At 35.2% G+C, this 16012-nt stretch overlaps 1 long non-coding RNA gene across 5 annotated transcripts in view; it reads right to left on the bottom strand.

Moving 5' to 3' along the window:
• LOC131928588 (uncharacterized) overlaps nt 1-15756 on the bottom strand; it is a 20559-nt gene extending 4803 nt beyond the window's left edge. Inside the window, exons 1-3 of one of the 5 annotated variants that reach the window (XR_009383810.1) lie at nt 15643-15756; nt 15458-15558; nt 231-264 (exon numbers count right to left, since the gene is read on the bottom strand). This is a non-coding gene — a long non-coding RNA (uncharacterized LOC131928588). The other 4 variants (XR_009383811.1, XR_009383809.1, XR_009383813.1 and 1 more) reach the window with 4 other exon arrangements.
• Nucleotides 15757-16012: the final 256 nt, after the last annotated feature.

Below are 16012 nucleotides of genomic sequence, written 5' to 3' on the forward strand. Positions count from 1 at the left end.
ACTGAAACTGCTACAATTGCATATTGCTTTTACATAAGCACAAAAAATCTGCAAGTTCACACTTAACACAAACATATACATAGCTACAAATGTACACTGTCTCAACCCATAAACACAGGCAAGCCTTATTGATATATTATTATATTATATACATATAATATATGTATATAATATATATTTTATATCGTTTTATCTACGAATAAACACATACACTGCTACAATCTACTTACTGGCCTTCAAAGTATCCTTGTCTTTTTGACAAACCTGTTTATGTTTAAGTATTTTAGTTACTCCATTTGGTGTAGGCTACTTTTATATTTCAATAACAAACAAACAAAGAAACATCAATATAAATTTCAAAAACTGTTATATATCAACCGTGTCAAAACGGACAGTGTCAAAATAGCCCACTCAAAAAAGACAACAGCATATGGACCCAGTTATATATGCTACCGTAAAAACCATATATGGAGAGCAATGGAAGAGGGGGGGGGGGGGGTAGTGTCGAATTCACTAACTTTGAAGTGCTAAAAAGTAGATAATAAAACAACTAAATAGCGGCGTATATTATGTCCCGCGTCAGCTCGTATACATAATAAATGCATACATTGATTTAAAGAATCAAATGATTCCTTTGAAAATCCGGCTAATCAATGGTCATATGTTTTTTTAAAGTAATTTGTATTAGTTTGACCAAGAAAATTTGTATAAATCTCTTAATAGGTAGATTTATAAAATCTGGAGCTATTTCTAAATCAAATATGAAAATAAATAATTCATGTCTTTATATTCTAAAATCGGAAGATGACGCCATTAGTGTTGTGTTCTTTCCCTAGTGTAAACATGTGGCTTGTGACGTCATTGTTTATTGCGTTCTTGTCACAACTACAAACAATTTTTTGGTTGCATGATTAAAAATGTTTTCCTACATTCTAATATGCCTTTATTTTTATTTATCTTCTTTAAATATAATTTAGGTTATACATTTAAAACATCAAACATATTATTTTCAACAGAAGTTCGTATCAGGTTCTCAATTTTTCACTGAAGATAATGATATCATAGCCTGTGAACATATTTTGCTAACAAAGAGAGAGAGAGAGAGAGAGAGAGAGAGAGAGAGAGAGATGCACACATTTGTTTTTATATATTGGGATATATATATATATATATATATATATATATATATATATATATATATATATATATATATATATATATATATATATATATTATTATATATATATATATATATATATATATATATATATATATATATATATATATATATATACAATGAATTTACCAAGACTATTTTTGAATGAAATAAAGAAACCATTGACGTTACCTCCTTTGGGAAGAGCATGCGATGCGGCTAAGCAGACGATCAGGAAAAAGAAAATTTTCATTGTGCTTCAGGTTACAGTTCTATAGCAAACGGGCGGTCCTGACCTGTAAATAACAGATAAAAATAATGTGCGTTATTTGATTGTTCTATTCTATATGGATTATCCTTACCTGTAAAATATAAATATGGTTTTAGGTCTCTGTCCTATACTATATGGACTTTCTTTACCTGTAAAATATAAGCATTAATATAAATAGTCTGTTTCTTGCAAATGTCCTATACAATACAGATCATCCTTACCTGTACAATAACTTTAATCAAAAGTCACATCAACACGTTTAAAAATAAAAATTCTGCAGGTTGTTCTAACGTGTCACAGTTTAATATTTCAAAAAACACTACAGTATAAATTATCAATTACCTTTAGCTAATATTGAACTGCCAGATACTTAGTTAATAGAATTGATCTTCACGCGGTTTTATCCATTAGAAGATAGAGTCAATGTAATCCTAGGAACAGCTGCTAAGTTAATTCACAACGAGATTTATCTTAGGTTTTTGTCGATTGTTTTGCTAAATGTAAGTTAAGGATTGATAAATCTTTCTCAATGGTTAAGTTATATAACAAAAAACAACTTGTAAATTTAGAATTTAGACCTGCTAACACAGACGTCGAAAACTGTTCGGTGAACAGGATCAAAACCGGATAATGCATACTGACACTAACACCACAGACCAACCAACCCCCCCCCCCCCCCACTTTCCCTATATTATAACCACCTTTTGAGTAGATTGGAAGATCTGTCTGTCTGTCTGTCTGTCTGTCTGTCTGTCTGTCTGTCTGTCTGTCTGTCTGTCTGTCTGTCTGTCTGTCTGTCTGTCTGTCTGTCTGTCTGTCTGTCTGTCTGTCTGTCTGTCTGTCTGTCTGTCTGTCTGTCTGTCTGTCTGTCTGTCTGTCTGTCTGTCTGTCTGTCTGTCTGTCTGTCTGTCTGTCTGTCTGTCTGTCTGTCTGTCTGTCTGTCTGTCTGTCTGTCTGTCTGTCTGTCTGTCTGTCTGTCTGTCTGTCTGTCTGTCTGTCTGTCTGTCTGTCTGTCTGTCTGTCTGTCTGTCTGTCTGTCTGTCTGTCTGTCTGTCTGTCTGTCTGTCTGTCTGTCTGTCTGTCTGTCTGTCTGTCTGTCTGTCTGTCTGTCTGTCTGTCTGTCTGTCTGTCTGTCTGTCTGTCTGTCTGTCTGTCTGTCTGTCTGTCTGTCTGTCTGTCTGTCTGTCTGTCTGTCTGTCTGTCTGTCTGTCTGTCTGTCTGTCTGTCTGTCTGTCTGTCTGTCTGTCTGTCTGTCTGTCTGTCTGTCTGTCTGTCTGTCTGTCTGTCTGTCTGTCTGTCTGTCTGTCTGTCTGTCTGTCTGTCTGTCTGTCTGTCTGTCTGTCTGTCTGTCTGTCTGTCTGTCTGTCTGTCTGTCTGTCTGTCTGTCTGTCTGTCTGTCTGTCTGTCTGTCTGTCTGTCTGTCTGTCTGTCTGTCTGTCTGTCTGTCTGTCTGTCTGTCTGTCTGTCTGTCTGTCTGTCTGTCTGTCTGTCTGTCTGTCTGTCTGTCTGTCTGTCTGTCTGTCTGTCTGTCTGTCTGTCTGTCTGTCTGTCTGTCTGTCTGTCTGTCTGGGCCGTCTCCTCTCATTGCTTGCTTAAATCACTGTAAGTCAAAGTTGCACGATAACCATTGATTAAATACCTGCTTAAAATTAGGAAATGTATGAAAAACTTAAGGTGGTTTTTTTTTTTTTACCTTTTTTACCTGTTTAATTTAACATCTGCGATCTGTACGCAAAAAAAATAATCATTATTTTCCATTACTTCGTTTAAAATTGATAAAACATAAAAGAAGAACATTAACCCATATTATCCAAAGGTCTCAAATTTTTATAATTTTTTGATTTGGTTTAGCTTTTGGGCACTGAATGAAGGAATGACTATAGATTTTTTTTTAAATCAATACTTTTTTAAATATCAATTTTTTTAAAAAAAACGTCCCATGAATGGGACGCTAGCAACGAACGGCCCCATGTACATTTATTGGGAAAAACATCATTTTTCACGAAAACTGGCTAATCACGCGAAAATTAAGCTGTTTACTGATTTTGTATTGTTAGAGCAATGATTGCATTGTTTAGGACAGCTAAAAATACTGATAATGTTCAATTGGGTTAGCCATACCATGGTCTAATATACAGAAATTATGTTCAAATGTCTAGTTTTCTTTCAATCTAGCATCCATCTGCCTGGGAGAAACTCTGCCCTCAGTGAATTTGCAAAAGACGATCCGCTCCAGTCCCAGATGTCATCCAGCCATCTATTATTTTGTTACCCTCGCTATTCCCCTCCCTCCCCCCCCCCTCACAGGCGTAAATTAGGACATCAGACATCTTATTTCTAGGGCCCGGATAAATCTCTAGGGGCATGTATTGAGTGTTAGTGGCTTTCATCCGTGTATGCACCTCACTATTCAAACAGCTCCCAATCTAGCACCAGCAATCCCCTTACTAAGCTTCGTAAAAGTTAACAAAGTAAAACTGGTATTGTGAACCTTTGGAGGGGAATATTATTGGGGCATGACAGCAGTACACAGCTAATTCACGTTTCTGCTATATGTAGCTTGAGCTCTCTTATATGAAACAGTGTTAACAAACCCCCATGACTGAATCGTTTCACCTAAATCGTGATCATTGTTATTCTTCTGGTTTGTTATAATTTTAATATCAGGCACTAGTAAATTTACAGCAATACTAAAGTAATTTATATTCATTGGTATTAAATACTTTAGTTAGAGTAATTCTGAAAACTTAAAAATAAAATGTAAGTTTTTAAATATTTTCAATTTTTTATACAATAATACATAAGTAAATATAGGTCAAGGTCATAATTAAATATCTATAAATACTACTTAACACCCCAAAGTCAACAGTTAACAAAGTCAACAATTGTTTCACCATAAATAACCATTTAACATAAACATTTGCATCTGTGTTTCTCGCTAAAGTCCAATAAATGTGACGTTTGTGTAACAATCTACATAAATATAGGTCAAGGTCATAATTAAATATCTATAAATACTACTTAACACCCCCCAAGTCAACAGTTAACAAAGTCAACAATTGTTTCACCATAAATAACCATTTAACATAAACATTTGCATCTGTGTTTCTCGCTAGTGTCCAATAAACGTGACGTTTGTGTAACAATCTGATAGCGTCCCACTTATGGGACGCTTGTTGTACACTTGATATATTGAAGTTGTTAAAAAAATTGTTACTCTTAAATTTTTTTCAGATAGAAATATGTTACTGCTACAAATTTTAAATGTATTTTGCACTTAAAATGTTAATATTTTAGAAGATATGCATCTTCTAGTGCGCATGTTTTCTTATTTCCGCCATTTTGACAAGTCCTGCAAAGCCGGTACTATAACATTTTTCTAAATTATGTTTTTTCAAAAAAACACACACAAATTCAATAGTCTAACCATTTTCAAATACAATGAAACATAATTTGTGTTTTAACTAGTTTTTAATAAATTTTAGCAATTTTTTTTACAAGCGTCCCATATGTGGGACGCTAGCAGAATATGGGTTAATGTTCATATATATATATATATATATATATATATATATATATATATATATATATATATATATATATATATATATATATATGTGTGTGTGTGTGTGTGTGTGTGTGTGTAGGTGTTGGTCAAATGGTAGGTGTTGGTCAAATGTTTGTTGGTGGTAAAACGGTTTTTTAAAGGTCAAATAGTAGGTGGTGGTTCATAAGTAATCTCCATTTCTGTTCCTATTTTGTGGCTGTTCGATGGATGTTGCAAGAGTCACGCTTCGCGCAATGACGTCAAGTGGGGTGATCATTTTTATAGCCTAAGTGGCATTATTATTGTGGATGGATTCACTGTCAAATATCTCAGGTATCGATAAGTATTTCAAGCCTTGATTCTTAGTTGCTGAGCGGTCTGTTTCTATTTTCCTGAGACCAAGTTGATAAACATAATTTGTTTTTATTAACAGAAAATACATATTTTATCCAGTTTCTGCAACAAATCCCACTCTCAAGGAATCCTAAGTGTGCTCCACCCCTCCCGAGATTTTATTGGTTTTATTCCGGAGAGAAAAATATCTGAAACAAACACTATATCCTAAGATTTCAAGCTCAATACCTGTTTCGACACAGGTTAGCTTACATATTGTTCCTTAGACTATTACTAAGCACTAACTCCTTATACCAAGAGTCTATTCCATTGAACAAGAAGGACAATTTAGTTACCATGAATATTTTCGCTTAAGGCATTACAACACTATTGAGATATTACATTGTTTTTCGAATCTTGCATAGTTATCAACGGCTGTTCTTTTCCGATGACATCGATGGCATAAGGTGAAAAATGACGTATTCTAATTGGAACTGATCGATCAGTCGATTGCAGGACAGTTATTCTTACTTTGTGGTCATTGAACCCTATCTTGACGCCACTGAATACGTACCCATGCTCTGTGAAACTCTCAGACATACACCAACCTATGAGCTATGGCTCTAAAACCTAATCGATCAGTAGATATGGCGAGTGTAAAGCTATCGAGGCTACATTATTTATAACATGATATTCTGCTAGGCAGCCATTATTTATATCATGATACTCTACTCGGCAGCTATTCTTTATAACATAACTTTTGCTTGTGGACATTCAGGAGTTCTAGTTCATACATCACAACATAAGTGTGACTGTAGACTAAACAGCTCTTATTTTACATACATTAACAGGCGGTTAGGTAAGGCAGATATTTTTGAGCAAATTGTCATGTGGAACAAAACCAATAGAGACAGTATTTTATCATGAGTTTTTTTTAAATTTGGAATTAAAATTTAGCAGGACGCAAAACACACACACACATACACGCTCACAAAAAAACAACACACACACACAACACACAAAGAAGAACAGGCAGGCAAGTGAACGGGAGACAAATAAACTCAATAGCAGACTGACAAAGAAACACAGGGCCCTAACAATAAGACAAGACAAGTTAATATTTATAACATAAAAGAAAATATACAGTGATTTATTTTAATGTCCATCAATGGCATCTAATCTCATCATCTGGCTCAGAAACTTGAGTCGCTTCAATCTAACAGACAAAATCGAGACCAGCTGCTGTAAATCAGAAAAATAAAAGTGAGTCTACCTACTGTAAGGCAGAAAAACATAACATAAGACCATCTGCTGTAAAAGAAAATTAAGTTAGGTCAGCTATTGTAAAACAGAAAAATAAAAGTGATTCTACCAACTGTAAAAAAGAAAAAAGCTTCTTATTAAAACGTTTCTACAAGCTTTTATTTAATTCACTTCCTCTGTCTGTCGTCAGTCTAGATCGAAACGCAGGAGTGAAAATTTGGACAGTTCTACTTGACCGATACGAGTCACAGTTGGCACGTGGGTCAAGACATGCAGACAATGCAATCTGAAACTAAATTTGACTTAATTGGATGCCTAATTAATTTGTTATGAATTAATTAAAATTTGGACCGAATTAGTAGGCATGTCTATCCAAACAAACCACACGCGTCATCACGTTCAATAGCTGCGCCATCAGGTTTAGTAGCTGCGCCATCACGTTCAATAGACGCGCAATGGTTTTTAGTCATGTGACACTATTGTAAATAAAACATGTAAAGTACTGAAAAAAAAATTAAAAAAAAACGTTTTAATAACAAGCTTTTATGTACTAATTCAGGGGTCTCCAAACTTTTCAGCCCGAGGGCCGCATTAACTATCAAAAATCAGTTCGGGGGCCAGAGGTTTTTCCAGGCATCTCTTTGGGGAGGTAGAGTCCCTCCCCGAAGAATGTCTACCTAATCTCCCCCCCCCCTCACGAAATATAATTAATTTAGAAGTATATACAAATTTTAAGTGTCGTCGTTAACCCCCTCCCCCCGGAGAAAAAACGTCTGACAACATACACCAGGTCCAAGTTTGTTCTCAAATGGTTCTTCACGTATTTTATTCTTGAAAATGTTTGTTCACACGGGTATGTTGTTGCAAAATTTGAAAGGTACTTTGATGCAAAAGTTTTAGGAGAGTCCTCCTTGGTCGAAAACGGATTTAAAAAACCCACCCTTCCTTCTTTGAACTAGTCTCTAAGGAGGTCATTTGCTTGCGATTCAGTGACCTCCAGCTGCAGTTCATCTGGGCAACTGGCCACATTTGTTTCAAATGTTTTGAAACAGTCTCACTTCTTCTGCCTTTGAATCCAAGTCAGCAAACCGCTACTGAAATCTGCAGCTGGAGGTCTTTGATGATCTTGCATGTAAATGACCTGGGGGACATCTGTTGCTTCAGCTATGAAGAGCTTGCACTGCTGAAAGTGCGTCAAGTTGTTGGCTTGTACTAAGACTTGTCCCGAAAACAAGTTTGGATCTGAAGGCCTTTAGGTGGGTGTATAGATCAGAAATTAGATTTCCCTAATTTGTAGTTTTTGGTTCAGAAAATTTAAATTATTTATACTATTAGTTTGGAATTGTTTACTGCAGAGGCCAATTTCTATTCTTTTCATCAGACATTAACGGCAGCAGCTTGCTTTGTTTTCCAGTAAGTCACCTATTGCCTTTCTTAACTTAAATACCCTGCTCAGAACTTTCTAAAAACTTAGTCGTTTTACTGTTAAATCTTGCGATTCTCTGTTTGCATCTTTCAACATGTCTCTGAACTATCTGTAGTTGTGCTCATGTGACCTTATACATTAACCATCTTCAACACAGGATTCACTACACTGCGTATGTCCACATATGTAGCAAGCCAAATTTGCTGGTGAATAAATAATACAGCGCAGGAACTTTGGTTGTAGAATGGTTTTTCTCATTATACATGTGCTCCGCTTGTCCAACCAAACCTTTCTTTATGCCACTAATGTTCTTCCTCCGTCAACAATCAGGTAACTGAGGTTAGTCCAGTCCAAGTTATAATCAGCGAATGTTTTTTTTTCAACTCATTGAATATATCTTCTCCGGTAACAGTGTCATAAAAGCCAGCTCTTGAATTATGTTCATGTCTTCATCCACACCCCTAATGAACACAAACAGTTGAGAGGTGGAACAGCTGTCCAGCGAATCATCCATTGCAATTGAAAAATGGCGAAACTTGCTTGCATTTTTCGCTATTTGAGTCACGATGTTTTTACTAATGTATGCAACACGTTGGGCAACAGTAGTTGCACCGAAAGCTATATTTTCAAACTGTTTTGTATTTTCTGGGCAAAGTTCCTCAGCCACCTCCAACAAACATTTTTTCCGTGGACAAAAAGATCTCCGCGGGCCGGATAAGAGGACCTCGCGGGCCGCATCCGGCCCGCGGGCCGTAGTTTTGAGACCCCTGTACTAATGCACTAAAAAGTAGAAAATAAATTATACACTACTATTTAAATTACTATAAAGAAAAGCGTGGGTCTCTTCTCAAATATTAGTAATGGTATTGAATAGGTACTAAAGTACTAAAGTGACCCACGCTTTTCTTTATAGTAATTTAAATAGTAGTGTATAATTTATTTTCTACTTTTTAGTGCATTAGTACATAAAAGCTTGTTATTAAAACGTTTTTTATGAATTTTTTTTATGAAATGTTTTTTAGTACTTTACATGTTTTTATTTACTATAGAATTTTATGACTAAAAGCCATTGCGCGCTTATTGAACGTGATGACGCGCTATTGAACGTGATGACGCGTGTGGTGTGGTTGGATAGAAATGCCTGCTAATATGGTCAAAATTTTAATTAATTCATAAAAAATTAATTAGGCATCCAATTCAGTCAAATTTGCATCGTCTTCATGTCTTTACCCACGTACCAATTACGAACCGTATCTGTCAGAAGTGTCCGAATTTTCGCTCCGGCGTTTCGATCTAGACTGACGACAGAAAGACAGAGGATGTGAGTTAAATAAAAGCTTGTAAAAACATAACATGAGACCAGTTACTGTAAAACAGAAAAAAAAGATAGGTCAGCTACTGTAAAACAGAAAAAAAAGTGAGACCAGTTACTTTAAAACAGAAAGAAGTTAGACCAGCTGCTTTGAAACAGAATAAAAGATAAAGTAAGACCAGCTACGGTAAAAGAGAAAAAAAGGAGACCAGCTAATGTAAAACAGAAAAAAGTATGACGAGCTATTGTAACAGAAAAAGTTGCTGCCACCTACTGTAAAATATTTTTTTAAAAAATAAAGTGCGGCCAGTTACCTTTAAAAGGAAAAACAAAATCGAGACCACCTTGTGTAAACAAGTAATAACAAACCAATGATTTTTACTTTCTCGTATATACGAAGTATAGAGAAAGTATTGTAATCGTGCACAAAAATAACATGAAATTTTGACAGTTTTTACCGTTTTACTCCTCAGTCCTTCATCACATCCGGAGTATAGAGGACTTATTTTAATCAGGCAAAAATTATAAATACAAATATATTAATATTTTGGCTTTCTATGCGTTATCGAGTCGTAAAAACTGGACTTAGCAATTCTGTCCGTTGTCTGTGTGTCTGTGTGTAAACACGATTACTTGAGTACCGTTACAGCTAGGTTGATGAAATTTCATATATAAGTATTTTGTCAAAATCGTAGATCATGATCAACTTTTGAGCGATTTCCGATAATCGGAGGTGGTAATTTTTCTACTTTGAATTGTTAAAAAGCCTATACCTTGAGTACTATATGACAGATAGATAAATGAAATTTACATGTAAGTAAAAGATCTAATTCTTTACCTTCTTTCAAATTTTGTGTAATTTCCGTTGATTGAAAGTACTAATTTACGCTATTTCCGATTTCTCAAAAAAAGAATGTAAATTTATAAAGTACTAATTATATTCCGCACTATTATGCACGTTTTATTTGGCGTTCACAGGTGTGCAATTCTTTTTTCTATTTAAAAAAGTTTAAGTCTTTAAAATGGATTGAAATTCATGTCTATATCCTGATTTCCCATCCCCTGTTATTTTTACAAAAGAATATTAGAGAAATTTTAGGTGAGATCGCTCCTGGTTTATTTATTACGTGTACGAGTGAGTGTGAATTTAACGTGTTAATGCAATGTACGTGTACATCTATGGGTCGGTACTAATATACCGCCAGACCCTACTAGAACTATGTGGGCAGAGGTGCGGAAAGGTAGGTCTTTTAGTGTGCCAAAATCCGACACACACACACATATATATATATATATATATATATATATATATATATATATATATATATATATATATATATATATATATATATATATAGGGATACCGATAACTGTTTCTTAGCGGGTGGGGGTGTTTTAATATTTACTAATTACCTTAAAAATGTTCTATATGCGTTACTTTATCGCGTATTTGGGCATGCGCATCGTGCATTGTACGTATGCGATTCAGTGTGCGAGTACGTACGTTTTTAAATTTAATTATTAGCATTTTTAATATTTGTAAAAGATTAATATATAAAGTTTTTATTAGAACTGTGTTGTGTTTTATTTTAAATTAGCGTGCCCGTCCCCGCGCATTGCCGCGGGGATAGAAGAAATTCTGACAAAATATCTAAGAAGGTTGTACCAATGCTTTACTAATTCTATATTCTTAGAAGCGTGACCTTGTTTACTAGAACTGAGTGTTTATATGTAAATAATGTCTGCGCTAAGATCATATTTCTACGGACAGAAGTTTACCTACACTACCACAAGAAAGATTTGAGTGTTCGCTAATCAATCACTCTAATTGTCAGGTACATCACACTTCGGTGACCGCATAGGTGTCAGGGACTTCGAGAGGCGCTCTCTGGAGCCGGTATAGGCTCCCCGTCAAAAGAGTGCACGACATAAGAGCGCAGTCAATTAAAAAAATCACTTGTTGAACGCTAAACGAATATGACATAGTTAACACTTGTTTTAAATAAACAATCGGCGGTACGATAAAACGGCATGTGTTTATTTATATATTATGGTTAATATGTATTGAATGCAGTTTGAAAATATCTTTAACCCAAGTAACATGGAGAAGAAATTGGTCGAAGGCTACAGATATCGAAAGGACAGATCAAATGCTGATGGAAGTACGACATGGAGCTGCTGCAAGAAAGATGGCTGCCGAGGACGGATGAAAATGTTGAACGATGATGTTCTGTCAAGGGTTGGAAAAACCTAAGCAGATTATACAACAAGCCAGAGCAGGAATTTCGATGGAAGTAGCACCTCTTTTGCCGGCATACGTAGCTTCACAACGTTAATTTTCTGGTTCCTATTTATTGAATATGGTATTTCGATCTATAGTTTGCGCTCTTATGTCGGCGCAAGCTTTTGTCGGCAAATTAGTGCGCTCTTATGTCGGCGCTCTTATGTCGGCGCTCTTTTGTCTGCGCTCTTATGTTGACGCTCTTTTGTCGTGCGCTCTTTTGACGGATCACCCTCTGGAGCCCCGATTACACTACCGCGTACGGACCCTGGCTCCCTAAACGTAACGTAGGCGTCGACGGACACCCCTTATTCAATGTAGTGAACATCTATAACGCCCCATCGTATTCATAGTCCATTGCACTGTTCAAAACGACCGTGGGCGTCATAACGCCCACGAGAAAACTCGAGTTGCCCAATTGCACTCTGCTAAGGGGGGCCGCCCGTGCGGAATTGAAAATTGATATTTTTTCACAGAAACTACCCCAAGAGTATTCTCAATAACGTACTGTATATCCATGGAAAACTAATAAGAGTTGTAGCAAGGCATAAAAGACAAATGAATTCTGACAAAATATATTATGAGGTTTTCATCAATGCTTTACCAATACAATATTCATAGACGAGTGACATTGTTTTCTAAAACTGAGTTATTTAAATGTAAACAATACCTGCGCTCACGGGAAAGACCGGGACACCAAATCGCACACTGCCAGGGACCGACCGTGCGAAATTGAATTTTTGTCGTCCTAGAAACCTTCTCGGAATTATTCTCATCATCTCCCCAAAGTTTCATGGCACTCGGATGAACGTTGTCTATCAACATCCTACTCTTATTCTTTATATATAGAGAAAAATCTCACCCTCCCAGAGCGCCGCCCTTTCGAAATTAAAACATTGTTTTACAGAAACCTTCTTTGGAGTGTTCATATCAACTACACAAAGTTTGACGGCGATCGGATGAACGGTGTTAAATCAAAATCGGCTTTTTTATATGCCGAACATGTAGAATACAAATATTGCACCTTGCTGGGGCGCCACCCCTTCGATTTGTTAATTTTTTTTCACAGAAACCTACCCTTCCCCTCCCCAGAGTATTCCCAACAACTTCCCAAACTTTCATGGTGATCGGATGAAAGGTGTAGTAATGCATAAAAGACAGACAAAGAAACAAACATGCATTGCTTTTTACTTTCTCGTATATACGAAGTATAGAGAAAGTCTTGTAATCGTGCAAAAAAAAAATCGAGATTTTTACAAATCTCGACGTTTTACACCTCACTGATACGGAAAAACATAATTTTGCAATCTTGTCCGTATGTCTGTGTGTCTGTGTGTCTGTGTATCTGTCTGTCCGTGTGTAAACACGATAACTTGAGTACCGTTACAGCTAGGTTGATGAAATTTCATATATAAGTATTTTATCAAAATCGTAGATCCGTATCAACTTTTGAGCGATTTCCGATAACCGGAAGTGGTACTTTTCCTACTTTGAATTTTTCAAAGCCTATAACTTGAGTACTATTTCAGATAGATAAATGAATTTTCACATGTAAGTAAAAAATCTAATTCTCTACCTTCTGTTAAATTTTGAGCAATTTCCGTTGACTGGAAGTAGTAATTTACACTACTTCCGATTTCTCAAAAAACTAATGTAAATTTTAAAAGTACTAATAATATTGCGCACTATTATGCGCTTTTTTATTTGGGTTCACTTGGTGTGCAATTAATTTGTCTACGAGATTTTATTCTATTTTTAAAACTTTAAGTATTTAAAATGGATTAAAAATCATGTCTATAGCCCGAGTTTCCATCCCCTGTTATTTTATATAAGAATATTCGAGAAAGTTTAGGGGAGATCACTCTCGGTTTATTTTTTGTATATATAGATAAGAACGTACCTGCAATGGAAGGCCTGACAGCATTCTCCATAGGATATCCCATTAATAACACCACAAGGCTCGAACTGCCAGTTACATTTAATTATAAATCGTCTGCAAATATATTAAATTTAATGAAATATATTTAGAAATCTAAGTAATAATACCATGATATTAATTATTATTTTATGTATTTTCTTGAAGTCCTTACTAAAAAAAAAAGAAACTAATTGTAAATATAAACACAAATAGCACTACAATATTTTAAATTATGTGGCTGAATGTTCGCTATTTTTGTTCATTGAGGCTACAATAAAGCACGCACTGATCCTATTATTTTAACATGCTCTATAACAAAATCTTTTATACTCTTTAGAAGATACATCTTTTCACAAACACACAAACTGCTTCGATTGAAAACCGTAGTACACAAACACTGAAACTGCTACAATTGCATACTGTTTTACATAAGCACAAAAAATTTCAACAACGTAACACTGTCTTAACACAAACATATACATATCTATCAATGTACACTGTCTCAACCCACAAACACAGGCAAGCCTTATTTTATATTATATTATATTATTATATTATTTTATATTATATATAATATATATAATATATATTTTATATAATTTTATCTACCTATAAACACATACATTGCAACAATCTACTTACTGGTGACCAAAGTATCCATATCTTTTTGATAAACCTGTTCATGTTTAAGTATTTTAGTTACTCCAGTTGGCAGTAGAAAAGTGATGGGGGGGGGTGGTACGACATATGTCCTCGGGCGCCGACCTTAGTGGGCGCCATAATGGGTTAAAAATTAAATTGAAAGGTTGAGGGGTGCACATTGAAAGTTTGCGGGGGGGGGGGGGGGGGGGAAGACTGCGAATCGAAATTTTGAAGGTGGGGGGGGGGGTGTGCAAATCGAAAGTTTGATGGGGGGTGTTTATCAAAATCTTGAGGCGAGGGGTGGGGGGGGGGGGGGTTCAAATCAAAAAGTTTGTCCCTTGGCGCCGGGAAGGGTCGCTACGCCCATGCCAGTTGGTGTTGGCTATTTTCATATTTCAATAACAAACAAACAAAGAAATATCAATATAAATTTCCAAAACTGTTTTATAATATACAGTGTCAAAAGTGCCACAGTGTCAAAATAGCCCACTCAAAAGGGACAACGACATACGGACCCAGTTATATATGCTACCGTAAAAACATTATATGGGGAGGAATGGAAGGGGGGTAGTTTTCACTAACTATGAAGTACTAAAAAGTAGAAAATGAAACAACTAAATAGCGGCGTATATTATGTAGCGCATCAGCTCGTATACATTATTAGTCAACAGAACACATTAATAAATGCAAACATTGATAAAGAGAATCAAATGATTCCGTTAAAAATCCGGCTAATCAATGGTCATATGTTGTTTTTTTAAAAGTAATTTCTATTAGTTTGACCGAGAAAATTCGTATACATTTCTGGATAAGTAGATTTACAGAATCTAGAGATACTTCTAAATCAAATTTGAAAATAAATAATTTATGTCTTTATTATCTTAAATCGGAAGCTGACGCCATTAATGGTGTGTTCTTTCCCTAGTGTAAACATGTGGCATGTGACGTCATTATTCATTGCGTTCTTGTCACAACTATAAACACTTTTTTGGTGGCATGATTAAAAATGTTTTTCTACATTCCAATTTGCCTTTATTTTTATTTATCTTCCTTAAATATAATTTAGATTATACATTTAAAACATCAAACATAATATTTTCAATAGAAGTCCGTTTCAGGTTCTCAATAAATCACTGAAGATATTGATATCGTAACCTGTGAACATATTTTGCTAACAAAGATAGAGACATGTGCGCATGTGCTTTTATATATTGGGATATATATATATATATATATATATATATATATATATATATATATATATATATATATATATATATATGAAATAAAAGAAACCACTGATGTTACCTCCTTTGGGAAGAGCATGAGATGCGGCTAAGCAGACGATCAGGAGAAAGAAAATTTTCATTGTGCTTCAGGTTACAGTTCTACAAACGGGCGGTCCTGACCTGTAAAATACAGATATAAAAATAAGCATTATTATAAATAGTCTGTTTCTTACAAATGTTCTATACAATACAGATCCTCCTTACCTGTACAATAACTTTCATCAAAAGTCACATCAACACGTTTACAAATAAAATTCTGCAAGTTATTCTAACGTGTCACAGTTTGATATTTCAAAACTCACCACAGTATAAATTATCAATTACCTTAAGCTAATATTAAACAGCCAGATACTTAGGTAATAGGATTGATCTTCACGCGGTTTATTCTTGAGTAGATAGAGTCAATGTAATCCTAGGAACAGCTGCTAAGTTAATTCACGGCGAGCATTATCTTAGGGTTTTGTCGATTGTTTTGGTAAATGTCAGTTAAGGGTTGACAAATCTTTCTCACAGGTTAAGTTATTTAAAAAAAACAACTGTAAATTCAGAATTCAGACAATCCTTTGGAGTGTTC

The sequence above is a fragment of the Physella acuta genome, unplaced genomic scaffold (assembly GCF_028476545.2).
Source record: "Physella acuta isolate Inbredline_101_S28 unplaced genomic scaffold, ASM2847654v3 ptg001523l, whole genome shotgun sequence".
Classification (NCBI taxonomy): Eukaryota; Metazoa; Mollusca; class Gastropoda; family Physidae; genus Physella; species Physella acuta.